Consider the following 12542-nt stretch of genomic DNA (forward strand, 5'->3'; position numbering starts at 1 on the left):
AAAATTATTCAGTGTTTACACCTCACGAAACTAACTGCTTCCATCAATCTATGTATTTGTGGATAAACATTAAAATAAAATTATTTTGTTTGCAAGATATATGATTCAATAAAAGCTTACAAACAAGTTACCTACTAATAAATGGAGCATATCTCATCGATCGACATGCTAAAACAAGTACTTACACTAAAATATTAATTCTTAATATGCGCTACAATGTTATAAATTTATTATGCACATTTTTAAAATTCCTTGACGTTATAAAAAGAATTTTCCAAAAAGCATTTTTTTAGTTTTGTACACATTTCATTTGTCGGCAATACTTCGAAATTATTCGGTATTTCATTGAATGTTTTAAAACCTTGCTGCTTTAAAATAGAGGTCAACAATTTAGCAACAGTCTATCAGGTTTCCCCGTACTTCTAGGATTATAATGTGAATACCCATAATAGTTTTTATAGATGCTTTTAAGTAAGACCTAACGTAATCATGGTAAGTTCTTATTTAAAAAGGTAAAGGTTTTGGAGTAAAATTTGTTATCGTTTACTACAGCATCAAGAGCCTCTCTTAAGTTTATGAAAAGTGCCTCTGCATTGCATGAACCGTTGGCACTCCCGCGCTTCTAGAGTATAACATTCATAAAAATTTTCAATTTTTTCATATACTTACAAAGTGTAGTTGCTTCACTGGAGTTACTGCGCTATGTCGAGACATACAAAGATCAAAGTAAACACTTGGTACGCCCACCTCGTCGAACCTTTACCTTGTTATATGCCAATAGTTCTGTATTGATGTGATTTTGATTTCCGTTGTTGTCACAGATCCGCCCCTTGGTAAACATTCTTCGAATTATTTAAACGTGGACATAAATCTAGGTAATGTCAATATCTATCTGTACATATAACATGTTTATGTAGTATTTTCGGATAAGCCATTAATATTTAATGTGTTGTTATATTCTTGCTTTTTTCTCTGTTATTAGTATCTGTCTACCGTTGGCGAAGGGTTCATAATAATTACGTTCTCGTCGGATTATATAAAAAAAGTATTCTCAAACAGGAGTTAAATGGAAAATCTCTGGCATTACAGCATTTTCTGCGTACCTTCTACTCACAAAGCTAAACCCTTTGTTGGTCGCTTCAAAGCAATATCTTTTAATATTTCATTGATACGTCTACAGTATCGGCCACGAATTTTTGAAATACAAAAGCGTTACCTGTCCAATTTCACGTACAATTTTCAACGCAAAGCCATTGAGCCGATGCTAATGTTTTCGCTAAGCGATTCGTTCAAATTGTAAGAAGGGAGCGTTTGTTTTTAGTAAATTGCATTGGCCTTACATTGAGAGGTCGAAGCCATTAAATATATTGGTGGTGTTAAATTTGACAATGGATGCTTAGAGAAAATTGTATTCATAAATATTTAGGCGCGTATTGCTTAAATGCCACCATTTATTTCTAATATTTCAATGTATTTGCAAATTTAAACAACTCCAAATTGTTTTTTTATCATATTTATAAGGTTCCGTATCTAAACGATAAAAATAAATTAAATAAATAAGTAAAAGAAAGTCTTACAGGCTTTGGTGTCCATTTCTATATCACAGTTGTTTTAGTTTTCCAAAAAACCCCATAGTTGATTATCTTCTTGAAACTTGAGGTATTTGTACACTTGGTTGCCTTCATCGATAGGTACTAAAGTGAATAAAAAAGTTAGAAGTTCCAAACTTTCAGACAGTTAAATACAAATCAATCAAAGTATTTCCAAGAAAATATTAAAACCCTTCATCCTTAATTGTTTACAATATCTCATAAGTACAAAAACGAGAAAAGAGAAACGAAATCATTCCATGCCGTATATCAACGGGTGATAACGACGAAATAATATTATATATCGCGTTACGGAAATGTTTGTCTTCACTTCCTCAAGGATTGTGTTACTATTCAATCCGCCTGTCTTTGTTTCGATTGATGTACGGGAAGAGCAATTTGGGAGTAAAAGCAAATTACTAACCGGTGGCGTATTTACTTACACGGATCTTTTTCGCATCGTCCACTCCTTTTTGCTACTCCTTGCAAAATTTGCCATCTTAACTTCATCCATATTACTTCGGACTAAAGTCGAGAAAAGGCTGCACTTACAATTGGGTCGTCCAATAATCTTCGTTAGAGTGTATATACTGTATACGTCATAGAACGTATCGCTTTCGGCTAAATTAACGAACGGAAAATATTTGCACAGAATTTGTGTTACGCATACGTTCCTCCCATTTTCTGGGTGATTATTTTTTGAGAGGTGTAATGTTTCTGGAAACAGAGTTTATCGCTTCATTATTTTATAAGTGGCTAAAAGGTTTATTTCCTCTTATTGTACCTGCTAGTCATCTACCTCACAGGCCATGACATTTGTACCCAATATTTTTGTACTTGTAAATAAATCTTTACTTTGATGTAGTGATTTTCTATACAGTGAAAAGCGCCAAAGTTTTCTCCGTCTCCTGTAAATTGTATGACCTTTTATATTATCTTGCTTGACTCCAAAACTTATAAAATATTAAAAAACCTCGTTTCATTGTACCGTAGCGCTCTGGGATACTATTTTTAAGGAACATGCAGCTGCAGGAATCGTAAGGATGTCACATTTTGTGATTTACGACATATCTCGCTGAGACCTTACCTACTTCATACCAACAAATCATACAGTGGATTGGAATAACGCCCGAGCAATGATTCACTGGAAGCCCACTAAAACGCCTCTTTATGGTTAAAAAAGAAATTGATTTAAAATTTTACTGCATATTAAAGTAACCTTTATTTGATGACCACTTATTCTTAAAGAATATCAAAAAGGTAGCGTCGAGTCGCAAGTACGCAGACACCCTACTGATTCTCGACCATGAATCATCATAAATACTTCATTCCATTAATTGAAAAATAACTTTGTATTATATTGGTAATACAAATTTGCCGAATACAGACCGACGTATATCAGCAATGCAATGTGAACAAATGATGATTTATTAACATGATCTCTATGGGTGTTGCCTCCTTGTGGAGCTTAAGGCGTACCAACTCTGCGGTCGTTATTGTAACACATTGCTATTTCTAAGTAAGACTAATTGCTCTTAAGCGTATCTACTTTAGCAATAAATTGGACATCGTTATGTTTTTACAGCACACTACACATATAATTGAATCAAGAACACGCGTTACCAACCCATCGGTAATCAGCTACCTCGCCAACGTCTCTATTGTACGTCTTATCTTTTAATTCATCACAAACCCTGTAACGTAAGCATAAGTATAGATATCGATTTGTATCCAATTAATTTGTGCTCTTAATAGCATATTGACCAGTCTTAATCAGATTCAAAGGTGATTCAATGTAAGTCTATTAGTTACTCCTCATTTGAATTGGCAGTTCAAAGATTAGTAAGTGGAAAACTGATCACCTGTCTATTACCCAGTGTAATTGAATCTCTCGGAGTCAGCTACTTTATAATGGCGAAGTTTGATTTATCAATTCAACGTAAAATTTTGGTTCAAATAACGATAATTGACTTCTCAAGTTTTAATGACACTGGCAGGTGAGTTGAAGATAATTTTTATGACATTGAGTGGTATTTGAAAGGCATATTTTTAACCTTTTTCTTTTTTAGATTTTTTTTTATAAATTTATTTTGCCTTGATAAACATTGTCATAAGGCGTCTTCAATAAAATTTGGATGTTCTTTATCAAAGCATATTACGTATCTGTTGATTTACTTACTCTTTATAGATACCATTAGTTCTAAATACGGTCCATTAAAAAGCCACGATTGATTGGGCGGGTCAAAGGAAATATTTTATCGCCGCCAAAATCTGACGTTCCTAAATTATTCCGAGTTTTGACGTAGATCGACGGTTCGTGCGAAAAAAAATTATAATTTATTTAAACCTCAGATAAAGCACTAAATCATTTCCATTAACCGAATGTCGTCATGTTTCTTTAAACTCATTACTTAAATATGTACGGAAAAAATAGAGCGAAGTCATTGCTTACGTTCGATTATTTGCAGAGCAACAATAGCACATGTTAGATTATGTACTGCAGTGCGAATTTGAAAATCCAAATCAATAGATGTCTCGTTGGAAACCTCACATTGTATTCAATACTGATACTTTAAATGAGTGGCGCTAGAATGATCGTTGTGACAATCTCTGAGGTTGGCTTATTAAATGAGGATGACTTAAAGACAAATAAAAAGAATTAAAAAGAATCTCTCTACAATGTCTTTGGCCTGTGATTCAGAAATGCAATTTGCAATGATTTGCACCCATTAAGCGTCCAAGTCTAGACTGCAAATTCCTCTCATATTGCGCAATTCATTGCGTGACAATTACTCGCGTTGTTGTCGGCGTCGAGATAGCCACTGACTTCCATTTCTACATTTTTGTTATATGGCACTACCTATTTTAATGTATGATTGACTATTTTACAGTGGTATTCACAAATTATATAATTTTTTTTTTTGTGTAGAAATATAAATAAATTTAAGATCGGCAGGGAGAATATATTTCTATTGAAGGAATTAAACCGTATCAACGTATATTTTTAACTGTGTATATCATTTTAGATAGCATCATTATTTCTTACGTAATTGTATAAATACCCCTCCAATAATAAATACCCCAATATTCTTAAATTACTCTGTCGTATGTTATTTACTAGTTATTTTGACATAAAAATAAATAATTGAAAAATGTTGTGTCTTATTTTAAATCATGTATTTATCACGTTCAATGTGGTATCAATCTTTCTCCAAGAAAACATTGTATAATTTTTCTTCAAGCCAGCCAGTGAAGTCCATAAATGTGTTATCTTAAAAATGAAACCTTAGCTTAGATAAAAATCACTTTTCATTTACAAGGGGTTGAGTCTTTGATGGATTATTAAAACGTTCGTTTTGACATTAATAGGTTTTTTCATGGGGTGTATTCAGACGACGTTATTAAATGCATGAAAATGCAGTTTTAGTAATGAACGACAGAAGGGTATTCTATAGGGTGCGCTAATGTGTGCTAAATGACTTGAGATATCGCCACGCGTTCTCTACAAATACAAACGATGAAATGACAACTTTTATCGCTTTCATATGAACAAACAAGCGACATTTAATCTTATATAATTCAATAATATAATTTAATCTTATATCTTTAATATAATTCAATAACCAACTCTAGAAAAGTTAAAATGATCATAATTTTATCAACGTCTGTTTCCGTTAGGTTTTTTCGACAGCATGCGTGCTGTCTCGCAAACAAAAGGCGATCATAATTAAAGACCGGTTGCAATATAGAGTTATATAGCGTTCTAGTTTGCATTGGATACCTCGTCCCTCGTAAATTATCTCACATCGATCCGCCCACAGCTGTCAAACGAACAAAATAAATATGTTATTACTAATGCGCATGCTAGCCTGAATCAGATAACCACTAATCTCCATTACAATTAAAAAGTTTCGAGTTCAACAGCACTAAAGACGCCATGATATTTGGAATTTTTCAAATCATTTCACAAGCGACATGATTCGACAAATCGTGCGTTTTTTTATCGAACAATAAATAATAAATGTTTCGGAATTGGAGAACCATTTTCCGGAAGCATTGAGTGGCTATTATATGGGTGAATGATCAATAGACTTTGTCAATATTGTTTACAAATCTCTCTTTGTGTTTAGGTATATTTACGTGAGATATTTTTATGGTAAATGATCGTCTGGAAGAATATTATAAGTAAAATGTATATTGATATATTAAACACACAATTTTAAAAATTCAAAAATTTAAAAAACTGAATTATTTGTCACTGAAGACGTTGTTATTATACCGATCGTTTTTAACTTAAATCTAAAAATCATTCGGATCAGCGAGGTCATAAATTGCAAATAACGATTTTCACTTAAAACACAAAACCCCTAAGAGTAAACTATGCAAAGCTTTATGGTAAATCTAAAAGAATCGTTTCTCTCGGTTCATAAACTAGACAATAGAACAAACAATAACGGAGAAAATTTGCATTCACTGCTGGCATTTTTCTTGCCATCTTCCGCCGGAGACGCAGCAGCAGGCTCGCTTCATTAAACTCCAAATTATCAACACACTTTATCCCCAAGTTGCAAACAAAAATAGTCTTTACAAACCTCTAGTCCAAACTCACGATTTCTTAGAATAATATGACGCATGTTAGGTCGACTTTTGGATGAACCAATTTAGAATGCAAGCAATTGCTACTAAAAATTCGTCGGGATGATAACTCAAGCGACTTTTCGAAAACTCGTCTCACCTTCTTTCAGTCAATGTATATTGCGATGCAATCAGTTGTCTTATACAATATGAAATAAAGTTTAGTTTTCATTAAAAGAGATAGAGGTAAATTATTGTCCACACTTCAAGTAAAGAATGCACCCTCCGTATAACTTTCCTTCCGTGCGTTTAATTGTTATGATTTTAAATTGTGAAATGGGGTGCATTTTTAAAAGTACCAGAAGGTTTTTATGTACTTTTTGGTTTTTGGAACATTTTTGTGCAATTTTTCATTGCCTCGTACAAACCGTATCCAAAATGCAGACGTATCGGACGTATTGTGTAAATTAATTACTAATATTTGAAGTTTCTCATAAATTTTGAGAGCCGCGTGCTTAGTGAATGAATGTGAAAAATAAGTATTGTGAATAAAATTGATTCTTGCTCATTCTTATTGCATTTTATCGAATTTTCTAGACATTTCCAACTTTATTGTTTCGTAAAACCTTTGTCTTTGTTTATTTGTTTTTTTAAATTTACTAAACTTTGATAGTGAATTTGATTCTTATAAATCAAACAGCTTCTTACAGTCTTCATCTAAATAGATTTTTTTTTAATTTACGTATGTTATAAATGAGTAAAACTTAAGACGTGGTAACATAAAGGTTTGACCTACTGTCTGTGAAGCAGAAACCGTGGGTTCGAATAGTTTTTCGGAATTTATGTGTGAAATTTAATTCGAATTTAAGGAGCTTTTCGGTAATGGAAAATATCGTAACGAAACCTACATGTCGAAGAAGGTTCACAACCCTCTGTAAATGTGTAAAATCCCTAACCCGCATTGGGCCGGCGTGGTAGACGGTAGTGGGATGCATAAACGGGTTGATATTATTTATCATTATTTGTGAATTGTGTAAAAATGGTATTCAGTCAACCGACAATATAAACAACGACGATATAAATACACGACGACAAGTATATTCAACAATATTTCTTATGGAATATACTTACATGTGAAAACGAAACAAAAGCTGAAGTTTCAACATAAATTTTAGTCATGCGGAGCTTTAGACTAAACAACCAGGTTGCGTACCGGCCGCGTACGGGTTTTCTGTTCAAATTTTCCCCCAAACCCTATTTTTACCTTTTTCGCTGTAATGCAATATTCATTGAAGGCTCGTCTGGATTTTTGTGGAAATATTTGTATTTCGGAATAGTGAGTGGAATAGTGTTACGCTGATACTTTTTGACAAATTGCTCTTTGATATAAAGGGCTTTGTTTCCTACGTTTTTTATTGTATCGTTTCGCAGTGTTTGCGACGTGTTCGTTAGTGCATTTGATTTGTGATTTATGTATCCTGCGTGGGGTGCGTTGCAAATCAATCGTGTAGGCGGTTAAACTCCGATAGCTATAATAATTCTGCAACGTGTAATGAAACGCAAATTTATATGCTTATCTATGCTTCGAATCTTTGTTTAGTAAATCGTAATTTATATTACGATACCTCAAAACGCTATTATCTTTGTATGATACGTGAGTAAATTATTTCTTTGAGATGAAAAATATTATATTTACCACTGAAGTGTACACGCGGGATTGCCAATGCTGCTGTTTATTAAAAGATTAAAACGTACGCCGACATGCCCGTTTCGTACTCAAATAGGGGACATTTTCACCGTATTAATCAGTCGCATGGCAAACGCTCTAATTACTCAAAAATCATATTTACAAGCCGGTACAAAACTGTGGACAGGTAATGCTCATTAAGGTTGAGCGTAGGGGACGCTCGCATCGCTAATTGTAAGCCAACTCCAACGCTGGCTTTTAAATACCCATTTATGGTACGAAAAATTGTGAAAAATTTGTTGATGTTTGTGTTTTATAAACTAGACAATTCAGTAGTAACTTTTTTACAGGAATACTATGTCTTTAACATTTTTAGTACCAGTAGAGGTCTTTGAGGACGAGTTCGTCCTGGGAAGTACTACCTTATCTATCAACACACTTATCTATCAACACACTGTAAATATAAGAGTATACTGTTTATTTTTTTTTGTAAGCTTATGTTGTTTTAAGGTACTATGGTGTGCTCGCCGGTACTCCGCCGTGGGACCTCGAAGCCGAGGTCCTGGCGGAGGTCCACGCCTACCGGCGGGGAATGAGGGACCGAGGCGAGCGCCCTGCTCCCCAAGAGGTCGAGCGGGAGCGCCGCCTCGCGGCGCAGCGCATGCGGGACCGGTGGAAAGAGGGCTTGGCGGATCCCCCCTATGGCGCTCGTACCATAGGGGCGATCCGCCCTGTCCTCGTAGAGTGGGTAAACCGGTCCCACGGGCCACTGTCGTACCACCTTGTGCAGGTGCTGACTGGACACGGGTGTTTCGGTCACTACCTGCACAAGGTGGCGAGGAGGGAACCGTCCCCGTCGTGCCACGAGTGCGGCGCTGCGGATGACACCGCGCAGCACACCCTAGAGGTGTGCAGCCGGTGGGATGAGCAGCGCCGCACTCTGACGGGGACTGTAGGGCAGGACCTCTCGCTGCCGAGCGTGGTTGCCGCCATGCTCGATAGCGAGGAGTCCTGGGAGGCGGTGGCTTCCTTTTGCGCAGAGGTTATGTCGCAAAAGGAGGCCGAGGAGCGGGTGCGCGAGGACGCGGCGGACGCGCACCCGCTTCGGCGCAGACGTATGGGGAGAAGGCGAAGGCAGTTCGCTGCTCGCCTGATCCCCTAGTGAGGCCAGCGGGCTCTGGACAGGGACTCCGGAGCCTGCATTGCACGGCCTCACTCGTCTGGGGGGCGGGTCGGAGGACAACCGACTCGCCCCTCCGTTTGCGCGGGAGCCCTGGCGCAAGCTAGGGCGGCCGGGCGGCGTCGTGGTGAATGTTCACCGATCCCACGGCGCCGACTCAACCGGCGAGAGGGAAACCCGGGGGGGTTTTAGTGGGGTAGGCCCTCCAGTCTGGAGGGAGAGTCCCCACATAACCCCTGAGTCTCCCTAGGCTCAGGGGTATCCATAAAGATTTCCCCCCGTCAAAAAAAAAAAAAAATAAAAGGTACTATGGTGTGAATGGGGCTTAACGTTATGTATCCGCGTTTGGTGCATTCTGATGAACTACTGAGTTCACAAGGATCCCCTGGGGGATTGGACTAGGGGATCCTAGTGGACGAAACGATTCCTGCCGCCAAGAAATAATGTGAGCATTAATGCTTTCGGCTTTGTTGCGGTCGCCGCGTAGACCAAAGACAAGACAGCCGGGAGGCTCATTTAAGTTAAAACATAAAGGCTAAATAAATAGAGCGTACTTTGCCATGACCGTTATGCGGCGTGAGCGCAATGAAATTCATGTCGAATAAATGAGCTCCAAGGATGCTGGTGAAATTACAGGCACATGGGACTTGTCAATGTAAGTCTTACTGTGTGTCGGGCAAAGTGGCAATGCCCCTCAGATATTTGTGATTTAAAGCTCTGAGTGGCACTGCAACTATTGTGGACTGGCGTGTAGCTTATCTTTAAGCGCACGACTTGTTCATATCGTCTCTTGATATAATTTTTTTTTTATATAATATCAAGTAACGGGACGAACAAGTCGTGCCTCTGGTGGTAAGTTATACGCTGTAACAGTTGCAGTGCCACTCAGAGCTTTAAATCGCAAAGATATGAAAGGGACACTGCCGCGGCCCCTGTTATCCTGAGACATAAGTTGACAAGTCCCATGTGCCTGTACTCTCACCAACACCTTTAGCCTTCAAAGCCGGAACCCAGTAATGCTCACATTGCTGCTTGATGGCAGAAATAGGTAAGGCGACAGTACTTTCCTAGACGAACTCATTCACAAGAAGCTTCAATCATTCATTTGAGTATTTATTAAGTCACGATGTGCATTGTATCATTACTTTTAACCTTTTCTTCAAATGAGGCCTCTACTCAGCGAAGAAATGTGAATGGGTTGACAGTGTATATAAATAAAGTACTACTTAGGTACAAAACTAAGGTACTATATCAAAATATAACGTTAACTGCAATAAAACCATGTCGCGTCACAATAAACCTACTTTTTTTAACAAAGGTTAATTATGAAACATTCCCACAACAATGAACAACAGCACAACAAGGCAAATTGTACTAAAATGAAGAAATAACTTCACGAAATTTGATAAACAGCGTAAGTAAGGTTAACCATAGCCATCTATAACTTTAATAAGCTTAGATGATGGTCCGTTTACACGCGACAGTCGAGTTAAGGGCGACAACTGAACTGATATGCAAATCATTTTTGACTTACATACATTCTGGGGAACTGCCGAGAATACTAACAGCTTTTATGACATCATGCCGTGACATGTGACAATAAAACGGGTTTGTGTTCAGAAAAAAAAACAACGTGTTTATGGCATATTGTATAATGTATCTTATCCAAAAACTGTGTATGAAAGCGCGATACGTTGAATATTATTAACATACATCATTTTATATTGGCTTTATTAATTTTCATTTTGCCTCAGCATGTTTCCGTTCATGTTTTTGTTGCTTCTCTGAATATGAGTTGATAAAATGTAATATATGAAATGTATACTATTGGCTTTAATTTATTGAAGACAATATTTCATAGTGGAGGTTTAAAATTATTGAAAGGTCGTGAGAAAATCGACACCTCCTTACGTAATTTACGTTTAGACAGAATATAACTTAGTTATTTACGATCAGTTTCGTAATAGTGTGTAATTTTCTATTTATTTTCCATAGATTAGGGAAAAGCATTAGGCTGTAATTATAATGCTGTGCGTTAGATAATTATTGTTATAACTTGAAGAAGCTCAGTTTTAAAAGAGTGATTTTTAGTTTTAGGACTTTTACTTCCTTTTCCGTTCTGATAACAGAAATCGATGAATATTTACACTCATCAAAGTGTATAGGAATCAAGCACGTCTTTGGTATATATTGAAAATAAGATTTTGTAGTGAATTTTTTTAACGCCAATGGATTTTTTGGTAAAATTTCATTTTCAAATTTCTAGTATGAAATCGATACAAAAATATAAAAAAATCTCATTTTCAGTCATTGATAAAAACGTGCTTTTAATGTGTATGTTTAGATACGTAACGTAGTTAAGCAAGGTATTGTTCGCACTCACCTTAACTCCTGTATATTGCGGCGTATTTATTATATGTAACTAACCGCATTCATTTCAAATATTTTTAAAATATCTTTTTCTTGTTCTTTTTGTTCATCGATGTGCTTTTATTTGATTTCGTCAGTGTTAAGCTTTTAGCTTAGTAATGTAATTTTGAAGTTCAGGTGCCTCCAGGTTTTGCTATTCAGCGATGATGGGATGAGGTGCAGTGCCACTCAGATCTTTAAGTCGCAAAGATCTGTGGGGCACTGCCACTGCGCCCGTCACTCTGAGACATACGTTGACAAGTCCCATGTACCTGTGATTTCACCAGCACTCTTACTCTTTAAAACCGGAACGTAGTAATGCTGACATTGTGACATTACTGCTTGGCGGCACAAATAGATAAGGTGGCAGTACTTCCCTGGACGAACTCTTCACGACGAGCTCTGCTGCTACTAAATTTTTTTTTTGTGAAAAAATTCGTCCAGGGAAGTATTGTTTACCTTACGTATTTCTGCCGCCAAGTGGTAATATGAGCATTACTGCGTTCCGGTGTTTAAATTTAAGAATACTGGAGAAATTACAGGTACGTGGGACTTGTCGACTTATGTCTCAGGGTGATAAGTGCAATGGCATTGCCCCTCAGATCTTTGCGATTTAAAGCTCGTGTTTACCACCAAACACACGACTTGCTCTTCCCGTCACTTGGTGTCATAAAGAAAACAATGTCAGGAAGTATATCTATCCTCTAAAGAGGAAGTACAAGCTTTGAAAGGGATATATACTAATAGGTTTAGTTTAATCATCATAAATCTGCAATAATCATAAAATGCTTTAAAATCTTTTCCCCAAAGTTCAATGGTATCATGCATTAAAACATTGTTATCCATTTTGAAATTTTCTTTCACAATAATTTCTTGAAAAAAACATTCTTGAAAGCATTGTAAGTAATTCCTATAAATTTCCTTTCATGCATTCTTACATATTCGTATCTTAGTTGATATGTCCAAGTTACTAAATAGGTTGTTACCAATCAGATTGAGCGCTTATGATGGTCATATCGACACAGCGTAACAGTTGCAGCTGTCTAACTTTATGATAATAAATAAGTTTATTTAATATTAGGGTATTTCACCACTATGATAT

The sequence above is a fragment of the Hyposmocoma kahamanoa genome, unplaced genomic scaffold (assembly GCF_003589595.1).
Source record: "Hyposmocoma kahamanoa isolate Upper Pololo Valley unplaced genomic scaffold, ASM358959v1 62, whole genome shotgun sequence".
Lineage (NCBI taxonomy): Eukaryota > Metazoa > Arthropoda > Insecta > Lepidoptera > Cosmopterigidae > Hyposmocoma > Hyposmocoma kahamanoa.